We start from the raw sequence: 21,965 nt of genomic DNA, 5'->3' as shown, positions 1-21,965 counted from the left end.
ATGACCAATAAATTTCAAAACCTGTAATTTTTGATAATATATGAACCCAGGGGCTAGGGCCATGCAAGTTATATAATAATAATTATTAATTATTATAATTTGTAATTTTGTAGTTAATAGTTATAATAGTTTTAACTATTATTAATTTATTTAAAAAATAAAAAATAGTTTGTTAAAGTTAAACTTATGATACATGTAACATCATGATTCATGATCATGCAATTTAAATTTTATAAATAATATTGAAATTTGATTTGAAAAATAAAAAGTTTAAATTATAACTTATATATAAATGTTCATATAAAATACTGAATACTAATTTATTAATTTATTACTTCCTATTTTCAAATCTAAATTTATTTAAATATCATGATCATCATAATATTTTTAATTAAATGAAAAATGCCATGGTTATTAAAATTTAAATTAAGTTACCATTGTCAAACAATTTAGCAAATATTGATTATAATCTAAATTATTTTTATTTAAGTATGATTATTAAATTAATTTATCATTATCAAGCAATTATTGATCGATGAATGATTACAAATTATAATTTTATATTTTTGAAAATTCATTGTTTCATTAATTTTACATGTTTAATTTTATTCTAATCCAAATCAAGGATTTTGGAGATTGTCAAGAAATTCAAATAATTTGTATGTTTTAACTAAACCATTTAGTTAAAATGTGTGCAACTGCACTTGGTGATTTAAATTTAAATTTGCAATAATAAGATAAATTATAATTTAATATTTGTGATGCAAAAGGTTTAATGAATTGATCTGGACCGTTCAATGAATGATAAATTAACGACCGTGACTCAATTTCGAGCCAAATTTTAAAATATCTAAGTTAAATTCTATTTCTACCCAAAATTAGGACACGTGTCCCAAAATCACTCAAGAGACAATGTAACAATTGTAGTCGAAGATTCTTTCTTATAGTTATGTTCAGCCATTAATTAAAAGAAAGATTGACAACCCGAGATGAATTTCAGATTGATTTGGGGAATATTTTCCCATGTGCCTAGATTCATCTAGAACTGTGACACATGTCTAGTCATTTTAATGCTCAATTAAGTGTCAATTATTAAGTTTAGTATTTTTTATTAGTTAATTTCGATTGTTAAGTAAAAGAAAGATCGACAACCCGAGATGAATTTTAGGAAAATTTTGGGAATGCTATCGGTGTTGTCAAGAAATATCCAGAATTGTGACACATGTCAAGGACATGTGTCCATGACAAGTGCCAAGATTCTAGATGACTCTTGACAACAATAATAACATTTTGCAAATCGATCCGAAAATCATATCAGGTGGGGCCAACGATTATTAAGTTTGATTTTTATTATTTAATTTATTTAAAATGTAAAAAATTCAAACGTATTATGTAATAAATTATTAGTTTTTATTATTCTAATTATGTACATTATTGATAACAATAACTTACATGTACATTGTATAGGGTACAATACTTTAAACCATTAATTACTTACGCTTTAATTTTTAACTATTAAAATTTTACTTTAATGGTTTTAGACTATGAAATTCAGGGTTCTTGAGGGTCCGATACTGTAGGGTTTTCAAATTTCAACTTTTCAAAAACCATGACTACATTCCATTTTATGTTTTGAAGACCGAAAGTCTAAAACTTGAGTACCATAGGATAGCACCAATTATCTAAGTATCTTCTAGCACCAGTATTATCGAATCTCAATTTTGGGTATTTAATTTAATTTAAGTTTTTGCAATGCAATTGTAGCAATAGAAATCTTACTATCTTAGGTTTACACTTTACAATTTTTTAAATTACGGCTTGAAGAAGTTTTTTTGTAATAACTAGTAGCAGACATGAGAAAAAAAGAGTAAAAAATCTCTAGTACGAGTGCAATAAAAAAGGGAAAGAAAGACATTATAGAACTCATGCAAGTGCTGCAAACCCCAAGTTTCATAGATGAATATCATGCTATTTTTTATCATGTTATCCATGGAGATTTGGGAATCATGGGAATTAGACATTTATTTTTTAATAAGTGGAAAGATCCACATAAGGGGAGACATTATTTCAAATATAACAAAAGTATTGGTACACATACAAATAAATTAGGTGTTTTGGTTAGTGGATTAGCAAACCTTGTTGTACCCAAAGTATTTCCTTGCCCTAAGATTGTAATGCTATGCACTTAGAATTATGATAAAATAGAAAGACAATTGTAAACCAAAACACTCAGGGGGAAATTTTATCCATAACTAAAGAGTGAATTTTTTACTCTGTTAGACCTAGGGCTAGGGTTTAAACCAAAAAGCTTTAACAAGCACATTGAGTTGGATAAACTAGCACAGGCTTATGACAAACTAGATAGAGTTTTTTAAGATTTATATATTAAGGGTTTAATAAACTCAGAGTCATCTACTAATCATACTAGTGTTACTATTACACTGGACATAGATCATAAGCCTTTTTATCAATATGATATTTTTGTGCCATAGGTTAAAAATACTATTTCTTTGTTATCATTTTGTCTAGGGTTGGATAGTAACAAGGAAGTGGGGGCTAGTGTTCTTGGAATGATTTATAATATCCATTGTCATGGTTAGTTAGTTGAGAAGGTAGAAGTAAGATATAATTATGTTCAACACATTATTGAATCTATGCAAGAACAATTACTAATGATTAAAAAAAGTACAAATATAGGCAAGATGAAGATCAAGACATTTAGTTTCACAAGTCGCTTGTGCTACCTTCTTTTAGAAAATCATCACCCAATATTTGAGACAGAGAACAACAAGATTGATATTGAAGTCTATACATTTGATGATAAAACCTATAAGAAATCAAAGACTCCAAGTCTACTATATGAGTGGACACATAAGATGATGATGACTAGTAACAATAATAACTACAACCATTTTTTAGACTTCTTTTTGGCACCTATTTACCAAAAAATTATAGGCACTTTGATGCCTAGATTGCATGTGTCTTGTAAAGATTGCATTCAATTGGGAAGTAAAATTCAATTGGCTAATTGGTTCTTCATGGAAGACTACATTGTGTTAAGGTTTTACGGTTTAATGATTGAACTATGCAAAATTCCAATTTATATTATAGAAAAGGGTTTTTGTACTGGAATATGTATAGTAGATGGAGAGTGCAGATGAAATTTTCAGTGGACAACAAAAGAAAATGACATTTCCTTCCTTTCCTTTCACAATTGGAGGCCTCACATTTGAGAGAATGGTTTTCAAAGTGGCAAATGAATTGGCAATTTTTTTAAGCTTTGATTTTGTCAGTGACTGGAATTATGATTCTCTAGACATAATAAAAATAAGACTTATTACCAATGGGACCTCTACATGCAAATATCAACATTAGGAGATGTCATTGATAGAAAAGTTAAAAAACATGGATTCGTGGGATGAGGTTAAGAAAGAGATGGAGAAACATGCAATAAAGAATCATATTTCAATGCAACAATTGTCATCCCAAATTAGGACATTTCACATATCAGATTCACAGAAATTAAATCCTTTGACATACTTTAATTTCTAAAAGAAAGCATCTCAACCTTCTAAGAGTTCTATTCTAAAAGAAATTAAAGAGGCATGTAGATCTGTATTATGGTGTCAAACCAAAATGAATTATTTTTGGAAAAGGAGGCAAAATTTGGGTGAACCAAAGACCTCAGTAGATTTTGAGGAAATTGAGGAGGATGAACCTTTAAGTTGGAATTAAGAGCATCCATCTGTGGTATGTCTATTTGGCACTTGTAGTGACAATGATAGTCAAAGATAGAAGGACCTCGACTCTGATGAAGACATTCAAGGTATTCAAGATCTTGAGTCAATCAAGAAAATTGTTAAACTTTAAATGAGTGATTCTATTAAATGAACATATAATAAAGGGGAAATTATGATACAAAACATGGGTTATGCAGGTATAGGGCCCATTGGTGAAAGTGATGAAGGGATTTGGAATCAAATTGCAATACCAGACCCACCCAAAAGTGGAAGTAAACTAGTCATTGGACTCTTCGATGAGATTGAAGATGATTCATCTAGAAAGGGGAAAAAACATTATGCTTCTAGTCCTGAAGGTCATTCCAACACAAAATTTGTTAAACCTTCAAATCTTGTTGAAGATGATCCCACTGGTACTGACACTAACATGAGTGAACCTTGTGCAAAAAAGAAAAAAGTTTTGGCAATTACAATGCAAGCAATTTTAGTGGTTGCTTAACCAATGTCTGCACTAGTAGCTTCGTGACAAATCCCTAAAAATAGTTGTAAAACACTAGGATTTGGAATGGGTCATATTCAGGTTGTTGGCAATCCTCAAGATACAATTATAGGTGGAGTAAGTGTAATTGGATTTGGAGGAGAATATAACAATACAACTGATAATTCACCTTTAAAATAGTCAATTGTGTTAGCAAACCCAAATTTTAGTTTAAATGACTTGGCAACAAAGTTTGATCAGACAAGCAAAAGAAATAGGAAAATTATGAAGACATTGAAAAGTGATGCAGTTGTTGAACATCAATGATCTAATAGTAACAATATATTTTCAACATATGATCCAAACACCAAAATGATGAACTTCATGGCTATTATGCCCTAGCTAGAGATAATAATCCACCAAAAAATCTAATAAATTGTAACGATGTACAAGTTCCAATCTTCAAATGGATTTCTCAAAAGTGAAAAATATTGACAAAATCAATATATCAAAAGAGAGCAACAAAATAGTCTACTCTACACTTCTGAAAGTAGAGAGGGAAAATAAAAGGCTTACAAAGCAAACATAAAACTTACAAGAAGACCTTGATAATGTGAAAGCCAAGGAGAAAGTAGTAGACAATAGGTTCAAAGAATTACAAAATAGGATAAATAATTCTTCTTCTATAGAGGCAATTGTCGAGCAAGACAAGATGAATGAACAACTAAAAAATTAGACTAAAGAATTGGATGAGTGCAAAAAAAAGATTTGAGAATGAAAAAGCCTCTACTACACAGTTGTTCAAGTTTGGAGAGAATAGTGCATAGGTAAACAATAAAATGAAAACTGAGCTGGACTCTACTATCAAGGAAAATAATAATTTAAAGATTGAATTGGAGAATGAAAGGAAAAAATAAATTCCTCTACTAAAAATACAATCCCTAATTTGAAGATGGCATTGGAGAATGAAAAATAAATAAAGAGTCTAATGCAAGGATAATTCATAATTTGTAGAAGGATTTTGGGAATGAGAAAAAGAAAGAGGAGTCTAGTACAAACACAATTCACAATTTAAGAAGCAATTGGAGAATATGAAGAAAAAAGAGGCGTCAACTGCAAAGACAATCCTTGATTTGAAGAAGTAATTGGAGAAGGTGAAGAAAAAAGAGGAGTCATCTACAAAGAAAATCATTGATTTGAAGAAGGAATTGGAGAATGTGAAGAACGAGGAGTCTACTCATACTTCAAACACACTCCATGATTTGAAGAAGGAATTGGAGAATGTGAAGAAAGAGGAGTCTACTCATACTTCAAACACACTCCATGATTTGAAGAAGGAATTGGACGATGCGAAGCAAAAGGAGGAGTCTATTGCAAATGTTAGGATAAACCACAGACAGAAATAAAAATACATGCAAATATAACCAATAATAGAAAATAATAGAACACACAGAAATGAACACAAGGCACCAAGATTTAATGTGGTTCACCCAATCCCTGGGCTATGTCCACCAAACAGCAAGTCTAATCTTATTACAATCCAGTGATTACAACCTGATTACAATCCATAATCCCTTACAACTCAATACCGCCGCAAGAACCAATTTTGCATCACAACATAATGAAAAAAACCCAACCCTAAGCCCTTTTATACAAGTATTAAACCGCTTTAGGGTTATAACATGTCGACCATATGTCGGCCATAATATGTCGGCTACCATGTCAGCCACAACCCAAATTTTTATGAAGTATGTATAGTACTTTCCTGATCAGTCACCACAATCTAACAATCTCCCACTTGGTGACTGATCAGGCTCCACACTAAACAACAATCTCCCACTTGGAGACAAATCCTGTAGCAATACAACTACCACATGGGGCTCCCACTGGATCAAACCACCCTGGACTCTGCTGTTCTTTTATTCAGGTTCAGTCTAAAAGACCAACCAAAGCTGAAGAGGAGTTCAACTTCTCCCTTGTTACAACCTTTGTCAACATATCTGTTGGATTGTCATTGGTATGTATCTTCTCTAGCTTTAATTGTCCATCCTCCAAAATTGACCGAATGAAATGGTACCGAACTGTATGTGTTTGGTCTTAGAATGCAAACCTGAATTCTTAGCAAGATGAATGACACTCTGACTATTTGTAAACAAATAATTATCCTTCTGAGGATGTCCCAATTCTTCCAAGAAGAACTAAAGCCATATCATCTCCTTGGCTGCCTCTGTAGCAGCAACATACTCTGCCTCTATAGTGGATAAAGCATTAATCTTCTGTAACCTAGAAACCCAGCTCACGGGTGCCCCACCAACAGTAAAGACATAACCTGTAGTACTTCGCCTGGTATCAATATCCCCTACCAAATCTGAGTCAACATAGCCCTGTAAATCAGTAGTAGAGCCCCCAAAGTGTAAACACTTATTGGATGTACCTCTCAAATATCTGAGAATCCACTTGACAACATTCCAATGCTCAAATCCTGGATGACTCATATACCTGCTAACGACTCCCACTGCATGTGCAATATCTAGCCTAGTGCATACCATAGCACACATCAAACTTCCTACAGCTGAAGCATAGGGTACCTTGGACATCTTATCCTCCTCTTCCTGTGTCTTGGGACACATCTCCTTAGTCAATTTCAAATGACCAGGTAAAGGTGTGCTGACAAATTTAGCATTCTCCATACAGAAACATTGCAACACCTTCTCAACATAATCAGCCTGAGATAGTGTCAAGGTTCTGTTCTTCCTATCTCTGCAAATCTTCATACCAAGGATTTGTTTTGCTGCCCCCAAATCCTTCATAGCAAATGCATGTGCTAACTGGCATTTTAGCCCCTTAATATGATCCATGTTAGACCTAGCTATAAGCATATCATCAACATATAGACATAAAATAATGTAGCTATCATCATCCAACCTTTTAAAATAAACACAATAATCTAAATGACACCTGTTATATCCATGCTTATGCATAAAACTGTCAAATTTCAGATACCATTGCCGAGGTGCTTGCTTCAAGCCATATAAACTTTCCTTCAATTTGCACACTAAGTTCTCCTTACCTTTGACCTCAAAACCCTGTGGCTAAGCCATATATATTTCTTCATCCAAATCACCATGAAGAAAGGCTGTTTTAACATCCATTTGCTCTAAATGCAAATCTTTAGTAGCCACAAGACTTAAAACAGTACGAATAGAAGTCATTTTAACAATAGGAGAAAATATCTCATCAAAATCAATTCCCTTTTTCTGTGCAAATCCTTTTACAACTAACCTGTCGTTAAATCTTTTCTTACCTCCTTCCTCTTCTTTCAGCCTGTAAACCCACTTATTCTGTAAAGCCTTTTTACCCGCAGGCAACTTGCACAAATCCCATGTCTTATTTTTCAGCAAAGAGTCCATTTCATCTTTCATTGCAGACTCCCACTAAATCTTAGTATCCACCTGCACAGCTTCATCATAACTTTCAGGTTCACCAGCATCAGTAAGTAAAATAGAATACAAAGAGGGAGAAAACCTTTGTGGAGGTCTAATTTGCCTTGTTGATCGTCTAACATTTACTAGTGTGTGTGGTATTTGTTGTCGTAGTTGTTGCACATCATGAGGAATGGATAGAACATCAGCTTTTGGAGTATCATCCAGCACTACATAATCATCTTCTTTCTTCTCATGTTGCTGCAACAGATCTTTGTACAACACTTTCTCATTGAATATGACATCCTGACTTCTAACAATTTTAAGATTTTCAAAATCCCAAAGCCTATAACCAAATTCATTAATGCCATATCCAACAAAGACACATTTCTTTGATTTAGTTTCTAACTTGGTTCTATTTTCAGAGTCTATATGAGCAAAAGCTTCACAACCAAAGGTCTTGAGAAAAGAATAACTCACCTTCTTACCAGTCCATGCTTCCTCAGTACTTTCCTGATCAGTCACCACAATCTAACAACAAAGACAATCCATGATTTGAAAAGGGAAATCGAGGATGAGAAGAAAAAAGAGGTAACTACTACATAAACAATCTAATATTTGAAGAAGGAATTGGAGGATGAGAGGAAAATAGAAACTAATTAGCAGGGGAAAGTAGAGGAAATATGAAAAAAAGAGTGAAATGAATAAAAACATGGAGAATGCAATTGCTCAAAATATAACTACATCTTCCAAAGAGTATCATGTCAAGGATAGTATAATAAACACGGTTAAGTTTATCAAACAAGAAATTTGGGAGAAATTAATGTAGAACAATTATAGCTTATTTGAATGGCTTGATTTAAATAGCAATATCAGAGATGCCTTTGAAAATGTTAAAAAAAATGTTGATGATAAAATAAGTATCTTAACTAGTTCTTTAGAAAACATTACAAAACAAAATTTGAAGACAGGGATTTGGAAAACCAAGGAATAAATAACTGCTACAATGCCTCTATAATGGCCTTAGCTATTTGTCAAAATTGTGAAAAATTAATGGAAATAGATGAAGCTATAAAATCTACTTCCAAAGACTTGATGAAGATGAATCACAACATACTTCACTTGTTAAATGTTGGATTGCCAAATCCATCTGACTCAAAAGGTAAATTCATTAGAAAAGAAGATTACATGAAACAATTGCACAACATCATGAACTCTAATTTAGGCAACTTGCCTAAGGAAACTACTCCAGAAAGAATTGCAAGTTGCATCAAACCACTGTCAACAATTAAGGCAATTATAAATAAATTCCTCGATTCATATAAAAATATCTCTTCAAAGTATTCAATGTTGGCAAGGTTACAACTATTTATGTACAACCTAAAAAAAATAGAGCTTCCAAATGATGCAAAATGGAGTGCCCTAAAGAACATCCTTGGAGTTGGGTCATCTACTCAATTTGTTAGTGTGAGTCATAGCACTAACAAGTAACAACTTAGTAAGTGATAATAGTATAATCATTTTGTTACTTGTTGATCTTAATTTGAAAATTTGGATTTAATTTTAACTTTGTTTAATGTTAATTTTTGTAGGAATCAAGAACTAGCCTATCAGGATAGTTGGACAACTAGGCCTACAAGTACTACCTAGAGCAGATGGAAAAAAAAATCCTATTCCTACTCCTAGTTGAAAAAATTGTACAATTGGCAATGTAGCAATGTGATTGTACACACATAGTGTAATACTAATTTGATTATATATACAATTAAAAACTGACCTACAGCTATTGTTGCTCCCTTGTATCTGTAAAAGGGAATTTAGGGTCATTTACGTATTTGCAAAGGGTTTTAATATTCTACTTCTCTAGGATCTATATTTGTGTAATTGCTTGTAATTGTTAAATGTACATTTTTAAAAAGAAAGTTAACTCTGTAAAATGCATTATGTTACAATTTCTTAAAGAAAATAGAATCAATAAAAATTTAAAAATGTCTAAAAACTAGAATGAATGAAAATCTCAATTTCAACATGATAAAAACTAGAATCAATGAAAATTTCAGCATGTGTAGACTCTAAAAACTAGTTTCAATGAAAATCTCAACATGTAACATCAACATGTTAAAAAATAATTTAAGCATCTATAATAGGACAACTAAGGGTATAAATTAATTTTTGCAAACACAATTAATTAGTAGATAGAGTCTTAGACATTGGTAAGACCAGAGCACATAAATTAATTTGAATTGAAATTGGTAAGACTAGAGCTACTAGACTACTACTTGACTCATAGAGGACTTGAGGAGCTGCTATAATTGCCACTCTGGCTGGATCGACTCAGTATCACTATCACTAGAATCCTCATTTATTTCATATAACATTTGATTGTTTGTTATGTTTTCATCAGATTCACTATTAGTATGCATACCAAAGTCAACTTCATCATCATTGCTTCCAAAATCAAGACATGAACCACTGCCACTGCCACTTAGGTTTGAAATGTTGGTCATCCCTCTTCTTTGAGATTTATTTGTCCAAATGTTGAGAGCCCTGTCATAAGGGAAACTATCCACCTCATACCTATAATTATAGAGCCTCAAACAATTATCCAAATTTTTGTCTAATTTGTTTATAACCTTTGACTTCAAGAAGCCCAAAATATTGAAAACTCTCTCATCCTCTATTGAACCCAATATCATTGCCAAACATAAATCAGTACACTTGAAATATTTTGGTATTGACTCTCTCAATTGATTTCTCTGACCAAGGTCTTTCCAAATCTTTGTTACCGCTCCCTCTTCATTTGGATCCTCCATAAGATCATATTGTTCCCTCATTACATTTGTAAAAGAATATGATCGATCTCTTAGTTGAGATTCATCTAAAATTCTATTTATAGTTACTCCATTGATTACTTTAGTTTTGCAAAAATGCTTAATCAAATTTGTCATCCTTCTTCGAAAATCACTCAAATAGTTTAGAGACCAATATTGAGAAAAAACAATAGACATTACTTCGAGTAGTTCCTCTAGAGGAAATCTGTATCTAATTTGTGATGAAAGATTGTAGCAAACACTCTTGATAGAGTCAAGCATAGAGTTAATGATATTCTTGAAGTCTTCACTTTTAACACATGAAAGTACCTTCTCTGGTTCAGATTCTACTTCACTTCTTGATTCATTAGGGTTGGACTCAAGGTCGACACGAGCATAGTACTGCATTGGTATGTCAACTCCACGTACCCTAGCACATACCTCATCGTTTGCACCAATATGTAAAAAGTTTCTAGGATTGTTCAAATTTGTGATTTCTTTCCACTTTGGAAACTTTGATTCATCTAATGGTTGTAATCATTACATAGTATATAAGCTATTACATGTCATTTTACATGGCTTATTATATTCTACAATGTACATAGCTCTTTGTTGAACCTTTTTAATAATACTTCTCATGTCCCTTAGCACGGGGAGAATAGTTGCTAAAGTTAAGAGTATCATAACATTAGTTAGACTCAAATATAGCCAAGGGAGTTTTGTCTCACATAGAGTGGATTAGTCCAAGTAATGATAGATATTCAAAGAATAATTGATGCACCAGTCCATCCAAAGAGATCCATCTAGTATCATTGTCTTTAAGAAGCTTCCTCCCATCAATAAGTCCTTGAGAAAAGTGTTGAAATTCTCGGACTCATTTTGGACTTTGACTAAAGTATTGGTAAATCTCTTTGATTAAATATTTCACTTTGCAAACAAAACCAAAATCACTAACAATTCCAAAATCTAGATTCATTAGATGGGCCATGCAGTGAATGGGAATAACATAGGGTGCCAAATCATTCTGGATCTTTTTGAGAAGACCACCTTTATGACCTTGCATAACTGAAGCTCCATCTGCTCCAATACACACCAACTTTTTGGTAATCTCTATGTTATCCATACCTCCACAATCAATTAGATTACTCTTTAATTAATCATATAAATTTTTGACTATCACGCTATAATTCAATTTACTAATAGATAGTAGAAAGGGTTGATGACAAAGATCATTTATAGTATAAATGTGCATGCACACCCATGAAGTATTATCAATTATTGTAACTTCATCTAGAGAAGATGCAATGAAATTTGACTATTTTATTTTTGCCTTCATATCTTCTTTTTCAACCTGTGCAAAACAACTAGCCCATTCCCATCCATTGTTTACTAACTAGTGACTATTTAGATAGTTTCAAACTTAAAAAAAGTACAATAAAATAGCAATTGAAGGGTAGTCCATCATAGCATGCCCTCTACTCAAATATAAAAAATGAAACTTAATTGAACAACTTTTCCCATATTTTCCACTTCCATTGCTTTCCCAAGGGAATCTTCGATAGAACCATTTACTGCAAAACACTTCTTCCGTAATTGCTCATGTAACTCATATAATTCAACATTCCTAATAGGCAGACAATTGTCCTTCATTCTCCAATTTAGCATAGATTTTTCAACTCAATCTGTAGTTTTCTTTTTGTAGATAGTAGTTTTCCACAATCCATTAGAATTCTTAGCTGTGTTTTCTGGGTAGATTGTATTAGAATTTTTGCATCAACGTTTCGGATCACACTCTGTGATCCATCATCAGGATGAGAGAGCTGAAGGAAAAAAGTGGAAAGATTGCAGACCCAATGAGGATAAAAAGGCGGGGAAAGGAAGGGGGGGTAGGTGCACCACAATCAAGAATAGTTTGAGGTTCAACAATAAGGTAAAAGAGGGAGGAGAACCCAAAGAGAATAGATAAAAATATCCAACCACATGAGAGAAAACAACAACAAGAAATAATGACAGATTTACTAATAAAAACCAATGTGAAAGATCTAAATGCAACAAATGAGGGTAACCCGAAAGGTGAATAGGAAGGTTGGAAACAAAATAATAACACAACAATAGATGAATATATACAAATATGCATGATATTTATTATTACATTATATATATATATATACAACCTCAAGAAATGCTAAAGAAATTCTAAATAAATAAAAACCAAATAATATAATAGAAATTATTATAATATAATAATGGTCATTATTATATAATAATAATCAATATTATATAATAATAATCATTACTATATTATAATAATGAAAAAAAAAGACACTAGAAAGGGACTATAAGACAATAACGACATGGATACAACCTAAGAATGCTTAAGTGTGCTTTTTTGTGTGTGTGTCTAACAAGGACACATGTGTAAACACCAAAGAACAAATTTTGACCCACACACACACACACACACACACATATATAATGAAATAAAATGAAAAGAAATGGAAATAAATTAGTAAATGAATAAATAACTAAAATAAATTTTTTAATAATAATAATAAAAAATAAATAAATATTAAAAAAATAAAATAAAATAAAATTTGAAGCTGAAAATATGAAAAACAAAAGATAAAATAAAAACTATTAAAATAAAACTAAGTGAAAACTGGAACGAAAAATGGGGGGGGGGGGGAAGAGCAAGAGAGGCAGAGTGGAGGATGATGAGAGAGAGCGAGAGAGAGAGAGAGAGAGTGAGAGAGCGCGAGAGAGAGAAAGGATGATGATGCTCTCTCTCTCTCTCTCTCTCACACACACACACACACACACACACACACACACACACACACACACACACATCATCCTCCACTCTACCTCTCTTGCTCTTCCCCCCCCCCCCCCCCCCATTTTTCGTTCCAGTTTTCACTTAGTTTTATTTTATCTTTTGTTTTTCATATTTTCAACTTCAAATTTTTTAATTAATTAATTAATTAATTAATTATTAAAAAAATTTATTATTATTATTATTATTATTAAAAAAATTATTTTAGTTATTTATTCATTTACTAATTTATTTCCATTTCTTTTCATTTTATTTCATTATATATGTGTGTGTGGGTCAAAATTTGTTCTTTGGTGTTTACACGTGTCCTTGTTAGTCACACACACACAAAAGCACACTTAAGAGTTCTTAGGTTGTATCCATGTTGTTATTGTCTTATAGTCCCTTTCTAGTGTCTTTTTTTTTTTCATTATTATAATATAGTAATGATTATTATTATATAATATTGATTATTATTATATAATAATGACCACTATTATATAATAATAATTTCTATTATATTATTTGGTTATTATTTATTTAGAATTTTTTTAGCATTTCTTGAGGTTGTATATATTTATATATATTTTATGTAATAATAAATATCATGCATATTTGTATATATTCATCTATTGTTGTGTTATTATTTTGTTTCCAACCTTCCTATTCACCTTTCGGGTTACCCTCATTTGTTGCATTTAGATCTTTCACATTGGTTTTTATTAGTAAATCTATCATTATTTCTTGTTGTTGTTTTCTCTCATGTGGTTGGATATTTTTATCTATTCTCTTTGGGTTCTCCTCCCTCTTTTACCTTATTGTTGAACCTCAAACTATTCTTGATTGTGGTGCACCTACCCCCCCTTCCTTTCCCCACCTTTTTATCCTCATTGGGTTTGCAATCTTTCCACTTTTTTCCTTTAGCTCTCTCATCCTGATGATGGATCACAGAGTGTGATCCGAAATGTTGATGCAAAAATTGTAACACAATCTACCCAGAAAACACAGCTAAGTTTCCTTTTTGTAAACTTTATTGACATGATTTTCTATGGTATCAAGTTTAAGTTGTAACCTCTTCTCCTTATTTGCTATCTCTATGCAAATCTTACATCTGCATTCTATAGGAGGCTCACCATCAATTGGATTGGGCACTGGTTCAATGAACCAAAATTTTTCCACCCATTCTAATTAAAAATTCCTTTTGGACATATCCCAGTAAGATCAATCTTTTTTGTATTCCAATTTTCTTTTCCCCTTCTATGCATGAACACCATTTATTGCATCAATTTTGGTTTTCTTACCCAAGTCTATAATATAATTTTGTGACTCCCTACTCAAGGGAACCTCTAAATCATGTTCAAGTTCATCCTCAACTGAGATATTAAGTTCACCAACTTGAACTTCTTTAAAATGGTCTCCAACTTGTGATGAATCTCCTTTTTGAATATGCACTGGAGATGTAAGTTGTGAATCTTGTAGGTTTCCAACATTTCCACACCAAAATATTTAGATAAATTTCTACATTTTAGTGGCTTCTCTTGGCTTTCAGGGATCCTACCAAAACTCCTCTTGTTTGACATTGCAAATCGATAAAGACTGCAAAAAATATATCAACTTGTTGAACAAAAGAGTCAAAGACTGTGACAATAGACTACTTAGACTATATATAATAAAAATAATATGATTCATTTGCATAAAAAGGGTATAACTACTACAGTCTACGGTACTACCTAATAAAATTTGCAAACCTATCTGAGCATGTGAGATGTCTAGTGGATACTAAAAAATAACTAGTAACACATAAAAAGTAAATAAAAAATCACTTACCTTTTATGAAAACCACAGTCCACGAGTCACGATTTCTCAATGAGCAATGCACTCAAAACTCTGAAACTTCTGCAGTAGTAAGAAATGCTAGTCTTCAAACTAGAAAGTGTGAATTGTGTAGATTAATAGTATCTTATGAATGTATATATACTAAACTAGGTTGGAGAATTGTGTGGGATTAACAAGTAGGAATGTCAAATGTAGGCAAAATGTACCTTCCTATGTAAGCCCAAAATATAAAATAGTTGGCTAAACGAGGTTGATGGTTGACATATGTCAGGAAAATGGTAGGTGACACCCTACCCAAGGGAAAATTGATTGGTTATACTAATGACAAAATAATGTTGTCCAATAAGAACATAACATGTAAAGGATGGAATTTTTTTAAAGATAATTATATCCAAAACATATATTTCAGTGGTAATTGGACTGAGATTTGCAACCAATCATGTGAAAATGAATGAGTGACTAGCATGGGATTTGGATCCAAATATTGTAAATTTTTGGTGACACGGTTGACCAAATTTATATGCTCTATTTGCCAAATGGCGATCAACTGATGAGACGAGACTGCCAAATGGAAAAGATTCACCACTAAAATAATCTCTGCTATGTGTCTAAATTCATTGTATAAAGGAATTCAATTGTAAACATAAGATTGATGATTTTGATTAAGCAGAAAAAGATGGAAGGATCCATAAGCATTGAGAAATCTATTCAAGGAAGAAAACAATAAAAGTTTAGGCCATATATCTATTGAGTTGATTTCAAAAGGTTGTGGAGCTAATCTTTGTTAATCTTAGATTGGTTTTGAAAAAGCAGTGACAAAATACTTAGTCATTATTCAATAAAGAGCAAATATTATCATGTATAATTATTCAAATAGTACATTTCGAGCAATATGGTAGTTAGTGTCAAACACTAGTAGGTGCCAGGAAGTTAGTGTGTGTTGAGTCATTTAGGGGTTGAGCCAACAAAGGAATTCAAGTAAATAGTATGTGATGAGTGATTTTGGTGCCAAGCAAACATAGTGTGACAAACTATTCAGAAGCTGATTTACAACATTAAGAGCAAAGTGAAGGTTAAGCATTATAGTCTTTGGATGCTGAGTGAATAGTTTATAATGTAAATGTTTGTAATGGCACAAAGTTCTATGTAAACCATTTTTGGGCTGATATAATCATATTTTACAATTATGAAAGATAAATATGGAGTCATAGTATAAATCCCTTTGCATTACATGCAACCAATCGAATTGAGGGAAGCATTAGGCAACAATAACGATCAACCACAACCATTGATTCTTACCTAATAAATCACCACCAATGTTCATAAAATAAGGTAAACCCTAAATGGTTTATGTGTGTGCAAGGAGATGAATGCTAAGAGTTGAGAGAGCACTCATGGTGGTTGAAATGGCTATGATAGAGCTATGCATTATAGAATCAATTTGATAAGAATAGAGTAAAGAATGAAAGGATAGAGGAGACATATTTGATCAAAAGGATCAAGGTTTAAATAGTAAGGAGAAGATTTGACATCAAGTAAAAAGGTGCTAATCGAAGGGTCATGGTGTTGAATCATTCTAATAGATGATATAGAGAAAATCTCTTAATCGAGTAGTCCTAACGGGCTATTGTAAATCTCTTAACTGAGTGCTTTCTTTATTCTAAGTTTAAATCCTCTAATAAGGTGAGACCTAACAATCTTTGTAAGCCTTTAACAAGGCAGACCTCTCATAGGGTAGATCATAGATTATGATCAAACACATTGTAGCCATAATAGGCCACACTTTACAACTGCAGTAATGAAGATTTGTGGGTGTCATCCCCACCCTAGTTTTACTTTCTCATTAGAGGGTTTTTGGGTAACCAAATTTATTGTGTTATGTGTTATTTACTTTATGCTATGGATGTGATGCATGTTATGTTATTTCAGTTTACATGTTAAGTTATGAGATGGATGTTGGTGATATGTTTTAAGAGGTAAAAGTTTTAAGTATTGATTCACTCCCCCCCGCCCCGAACTTACTTTCCCATTTTTATTTCTAATAATTGGTACTAGAGCTTTATTCTCTAGAAAGGAAAGTTTTACAACTTTGGAGGAGGTAAGATCTTGAATATGGAAGTCTACAAGTTGAGAAAGACTATTGAGAACTAGAAGATTGAAATACAACTTGTTCTACATCAACTCAAGGAGGCAAGACATGAATTGTAACATTCATTGAAGAGAAGAAATGAACTAGCTATTCAACAAAATGAAACTCAATACCAAGAAGAAGACACTAATAGATTGTTTGAGGATGGAAACTCAAATGAATTTGATGTAGCAATTGCATATCTGATGGAAAAGAATAATGCCCTAACATTCATTGAAGAGAAGAAATGAACTAGCTATTCAACAAAATGAAACTCAATACCAAGAAGAAGACACTAATAGATTGTTTGAGGATGGAAACTCAAATGAATTTGATGTAGCAATTGCATATCTGATGGAAAAGAATAATGCCCTAACTGAAGAGGTTAAAAATCTCAAAAGAGAACAAGAAGTCCAATCAACATTGGTACGTGAAGTGACTGAAAAGAAAAAGAAATCCAAGGAAGACAAAGTCATGATTGAAGAGGACAAAAGAATACTAACTAACATACTTGAAGATAAGACATCAGAAGTGCAAAAGCTTGCTAACATGCAATTGGATACAATGAATCAATTTATGCTTGCAAACCATGAATTGAATGGAAAGGACATTGAGATCACAACCCTAAAATCATAGAATGATCTAGTGCAAAATGAATTCAGAGAAGAAAACAAATTCATTGAAAGATTCAACAAACCAAGTGAAGCCATTAAACACTTTGAGAAATTGATGGAATCACCAAGACCTAATAATGATACTACTGAATTGGGATACACTAATACTGAGGAAAGAGAATCATCTAAAAGTGGTGAGAAAAGGAATAACAAATGTAGTAACTACAAAACCACTTGACATAAGTGTGGAAAATTGGGTCATACAATAAATGTTTGTAGGAGCAAAACTATCAATTAGAACCCCAAGCAAAAATATAGAGGATACTGCTACAAGTTGTTGAGCTATCATTTTGCACGATGCTTAACGAAAAGAATCCTTTCGAACTCCTCTCTTGAAAATCCAATTTGGGACCAACTCCAAGGTTTTGGGTGATCTTGCAGCCTATTGGAATCTACTCAATTGAAGATAAATGTGAATGTTCATGAGTACTTTGCTGGTTTGAACCAATTTCGGATAAGATGACCAATCTACTTGCTATTTCAAAATTAACCACAAAGAGATATGTTTGTTGGTATTTTATGTTTTTAAATGAATGTAATCTAACAATGTAACTATATGAATTCCTAATTTAACCAAGGGTTAATAAAGCAAATAATAAAGATAGGGTAATAAGAAATTTAAGCAAATAACATGAAAAGTAAATTCCTAACGAACATAAACCATGAAAACAACATGTCTGTGAGTTAAGCCTTTAAAAAGATTGGTAGGTAACCAATGAAAATAGGAGCATCACTTCCTTAATTCCACTGGTGCAATTGTCAATGAGAATTTAGTAACCGTAAGATGTTTCACTTTTTATCAAATCGTAAGGCCACAAAAAGTGCTCTCATATGAGACAAAAAGCTATGCAGGAATAATATGGTGATCTCTTCTCAAACTAAGTACATCAACAAAATTTGTAAAACTATAGCAAACACCAGAATTAAAAGATCACACAACCAAATTAACACAATAAAACTTTTGGCTCAATTACATTCCATGAACATACATCCACAAAATATAACACACTTAGGCAAGAATCACTACACTCTAAATGTGAGCACCAATAACATATATTATTGCATCAAAATAATGGCAGCGGCCTGGAATACATATTACATTCTTGAATTTATAGGAAATCATCTCCTCAATTTGTGTTGAGAGTGAGAGATCTCTTTATGCAAATATATGATTCTAAACTAATAAAACAAATCTATTTATGTACAAACTGACTCTCTAACAGGTGCTAAGTAGGACTCCATCCTTATTTATATCATTTAATGGATGCATAAGCCTTTACATGTCTTAAAACAAAGAAAGGATGGGAAAACAAGAAGAAGAAAGCCATTAGATGATGTAGTCTGGAGGTGCCAAAAATAGAAGCTCAACCTTCTCTAGATGTTTGTAGGAGTTAAACTACCGTCAGAATGCATTTTGATGCATGGAAAGCTCTAAAATTGGAACTAGCAGTTAACTATCAACACACCTCTAAAGAAGCACACCTTGGGAGAAGTGAACTTATGCACCTTATGCACTAGTGCATCTTCTTACCAGTGCACCTACAGAGAAATTTGTGCAAGGTGCATAATTCACCAAACAATCAAAGTTCTCAGTTTTGAAAATGGTTTCTGAGTTTTGCTCAAATGGGGTTTTAGATCACTTTTGTGTACTTACTTTGCCCCTTTTTGATGATTTATACCCTCTTTATAGCCAAACACTTTCAAAAACTTGAACTCCTGCTTCTTCTACCTAAAATTCCAAAGCACCTATATTGAATCTTGTTATTAATAACTGCATAAGATGAGGAACTTGTTCTAGTTCATGTGTCTAACCTCTGTATCTTTGATCTCTTCTTGTCTCCAACTGCCTAATCCTTTTGGGTCAGAGACCAAGTGATCTAGATTATCCAGAATGATCAAATGTTTGAAACTTTTCCATATCTTTTTAACAAGTTTTCCTAGGTTCTTTTAACTGGCTTTTTCAGAGGTCTTCTACTCAAAATTTTAAGTTGAAACTTTCATTAGTCCCTAAAACTGGGTAGCCAAAGGCTTGCTATTTTAGGGATTAAAATTAGATTTTTAGTTCTACTTTCCAAAAAAAAGCTAAAAAACTTAATTAAGGCAAACCTTAATGATGAAAAAAAATGACCCAAAACCCTAAAACCCTAAAAATACCTAAAATCCTAACAAAAAACCTTTAGAAAACAAAAAAGAGTGCACCTAGCACACCTCTGAGGTGGGCTAGGTACACTTTTTCCATTATGAAAACTATTAAAATGAAAGTGCACACCTAGCGCACCTCATGGGGTGCGTCAGGTGCACACCCTTTATTCCACTTGGGGGATGCTTGTCTATGTAAAGGTGTGCAACTGTGCACCTTCTTTTGGTTGTTTTAATGTTTGTGCTTTGTGTGCAGGTGACTGAAGGGAGATTGAGTGCACCTCTTGGAGGTGGAAAACTGCACACTTCTAAGGGGAATGTGCTTTCCTTGAGTATCTTGGTGCACTAGCACACCTAGTGAGGTACGCTAGGTGTGCTAATGCACATCTTCACATGCAAAAATAACGTTTCTCCTTCAGAGAACAATTTTTGGAATCTAGGTTTTCAAGCATGGACCTAGATTAGTTAAAGACACAAGAAAAAATCCTCAACAAGACTCAAACCCTAGACTAGGGCTCTAGAAATCTAAAAATTTAAAGTAGGGGGTCCCCATTTCTTAGAAAAATGGGGTGTCCATTGTGAAACCACAACACAACTACAAAAAACAAGGACATTAAACAAATGAATGTAGAACCAAGACCATTAGCACTCAAAGATTTGAAGAATACTACTACAATTGTCAAAAGTATGGACACAAAGCACATGAATGCAGATCTAAGACCAAGTGGACATCAAACAAGCAGACATAGGTACACCAAACTAGAAAATCCTATGATTGGGATTACAACACAAGGTACAATCGTCACTATTGTCAAGAATATGGACATGTTCTTGAAAATTGCATAAGGACACATTTTAGAGGCAACTACAATAGATGGTTGAGTGAGATTACATGCTTTAGTTGTCTCAAGATTGGTCATGTTAATAGAAATTGTCCAATAGGTCATCAGTGCTGAGAAATGATTCTAGTAAAGGCAAAGAAAAGGACAATGTTGAGAAGGTAAAGGTGCAAATGAACAAGACATGGAAAAAGATAGAATATTGTAGTACATCAAGTTTAGATGAGGTCACTTCATCCAATGGATCATGTGATCAATTCACCCCAACTAGGCAAGATAAGGTATGTGTGGAACTAACATTGAAAAGCTATATTATGCATCAATTCCAAATATATAAGATCTAAAAAGAATAAATATGCATGAATGAAGATGTAATGAAGAAGCTAAGAGTAAGAGTTATTCTATAGATATGTTGTTTTCTATGTTACTATCGAGCATGGAAGAAATTGTTGTTATTACCGAGTGATGTAGTCAAGGCTAGTATGAGCCAAGCTCACTATGTTTTCTGAGCATATTGGGAATTCTATTTTAGCCGAGTGTGTTGAAAATCATATATTAGCTAAGCTTACAAATGGATAAGCATTGAGCATTTATTGCCAAATTTGAAGGGTTATATAGTCAATTTTTGACTCATTTGCACTTACCAGAGTTTGAAGAGCACAAAAAGCATGAAGGTGAATTGCAAAAGGAGATTCTAGTGTTTGTTGATCAAATTTAGGCACTACTAGACAACATTCTACGGATTCAAGAGGTATTCAACTTGTGTCGAGTTATGCTGTTTCATTTATGCAAACCATAGTAAAGTAAAATGTAAGCTAGTTCTTTGTCAAATGTTAGAAAAGAGGGGAACGAGGTTTTCAACATTCAATTGATAAGGAATGATGTTAGGCAACCCCCTTTTTGAGTAATTCCTAAGGTTGCATGCAAGGGAGATCTATCTGGTGCGCTATCTATGATACCACCAAAGGTTCTCATGATCCAGGATGTTAGATGTTTCTATACTAGAAAGATTATAGAGGTAGGAGATATGGAGATTAGAGACACCTATAGTAAGCTATGTGATAATGGAGTTTTAAGGGAAGAGAAT

The sequence above is a fragment of the Cupressus sempervirens genome, chromosome 1 (genome assembly GCF_028749045.1).
Source record: "Cupressus sempervirens isolate cs-2001-9-10 chromosome 1, ASM2874904v1, whole genome shotgun sequence".
Classification (NCBI taxonomy): domain Eukaryota; kingdom Viridiplantae; phylum Streptophyta; class Pinopsida; order Cupressales; family Cupressaceae; genus Cupressus; species Cupressus sempervirens.
Note: the sequence above shows the minus strand (reverse complement) of the source record.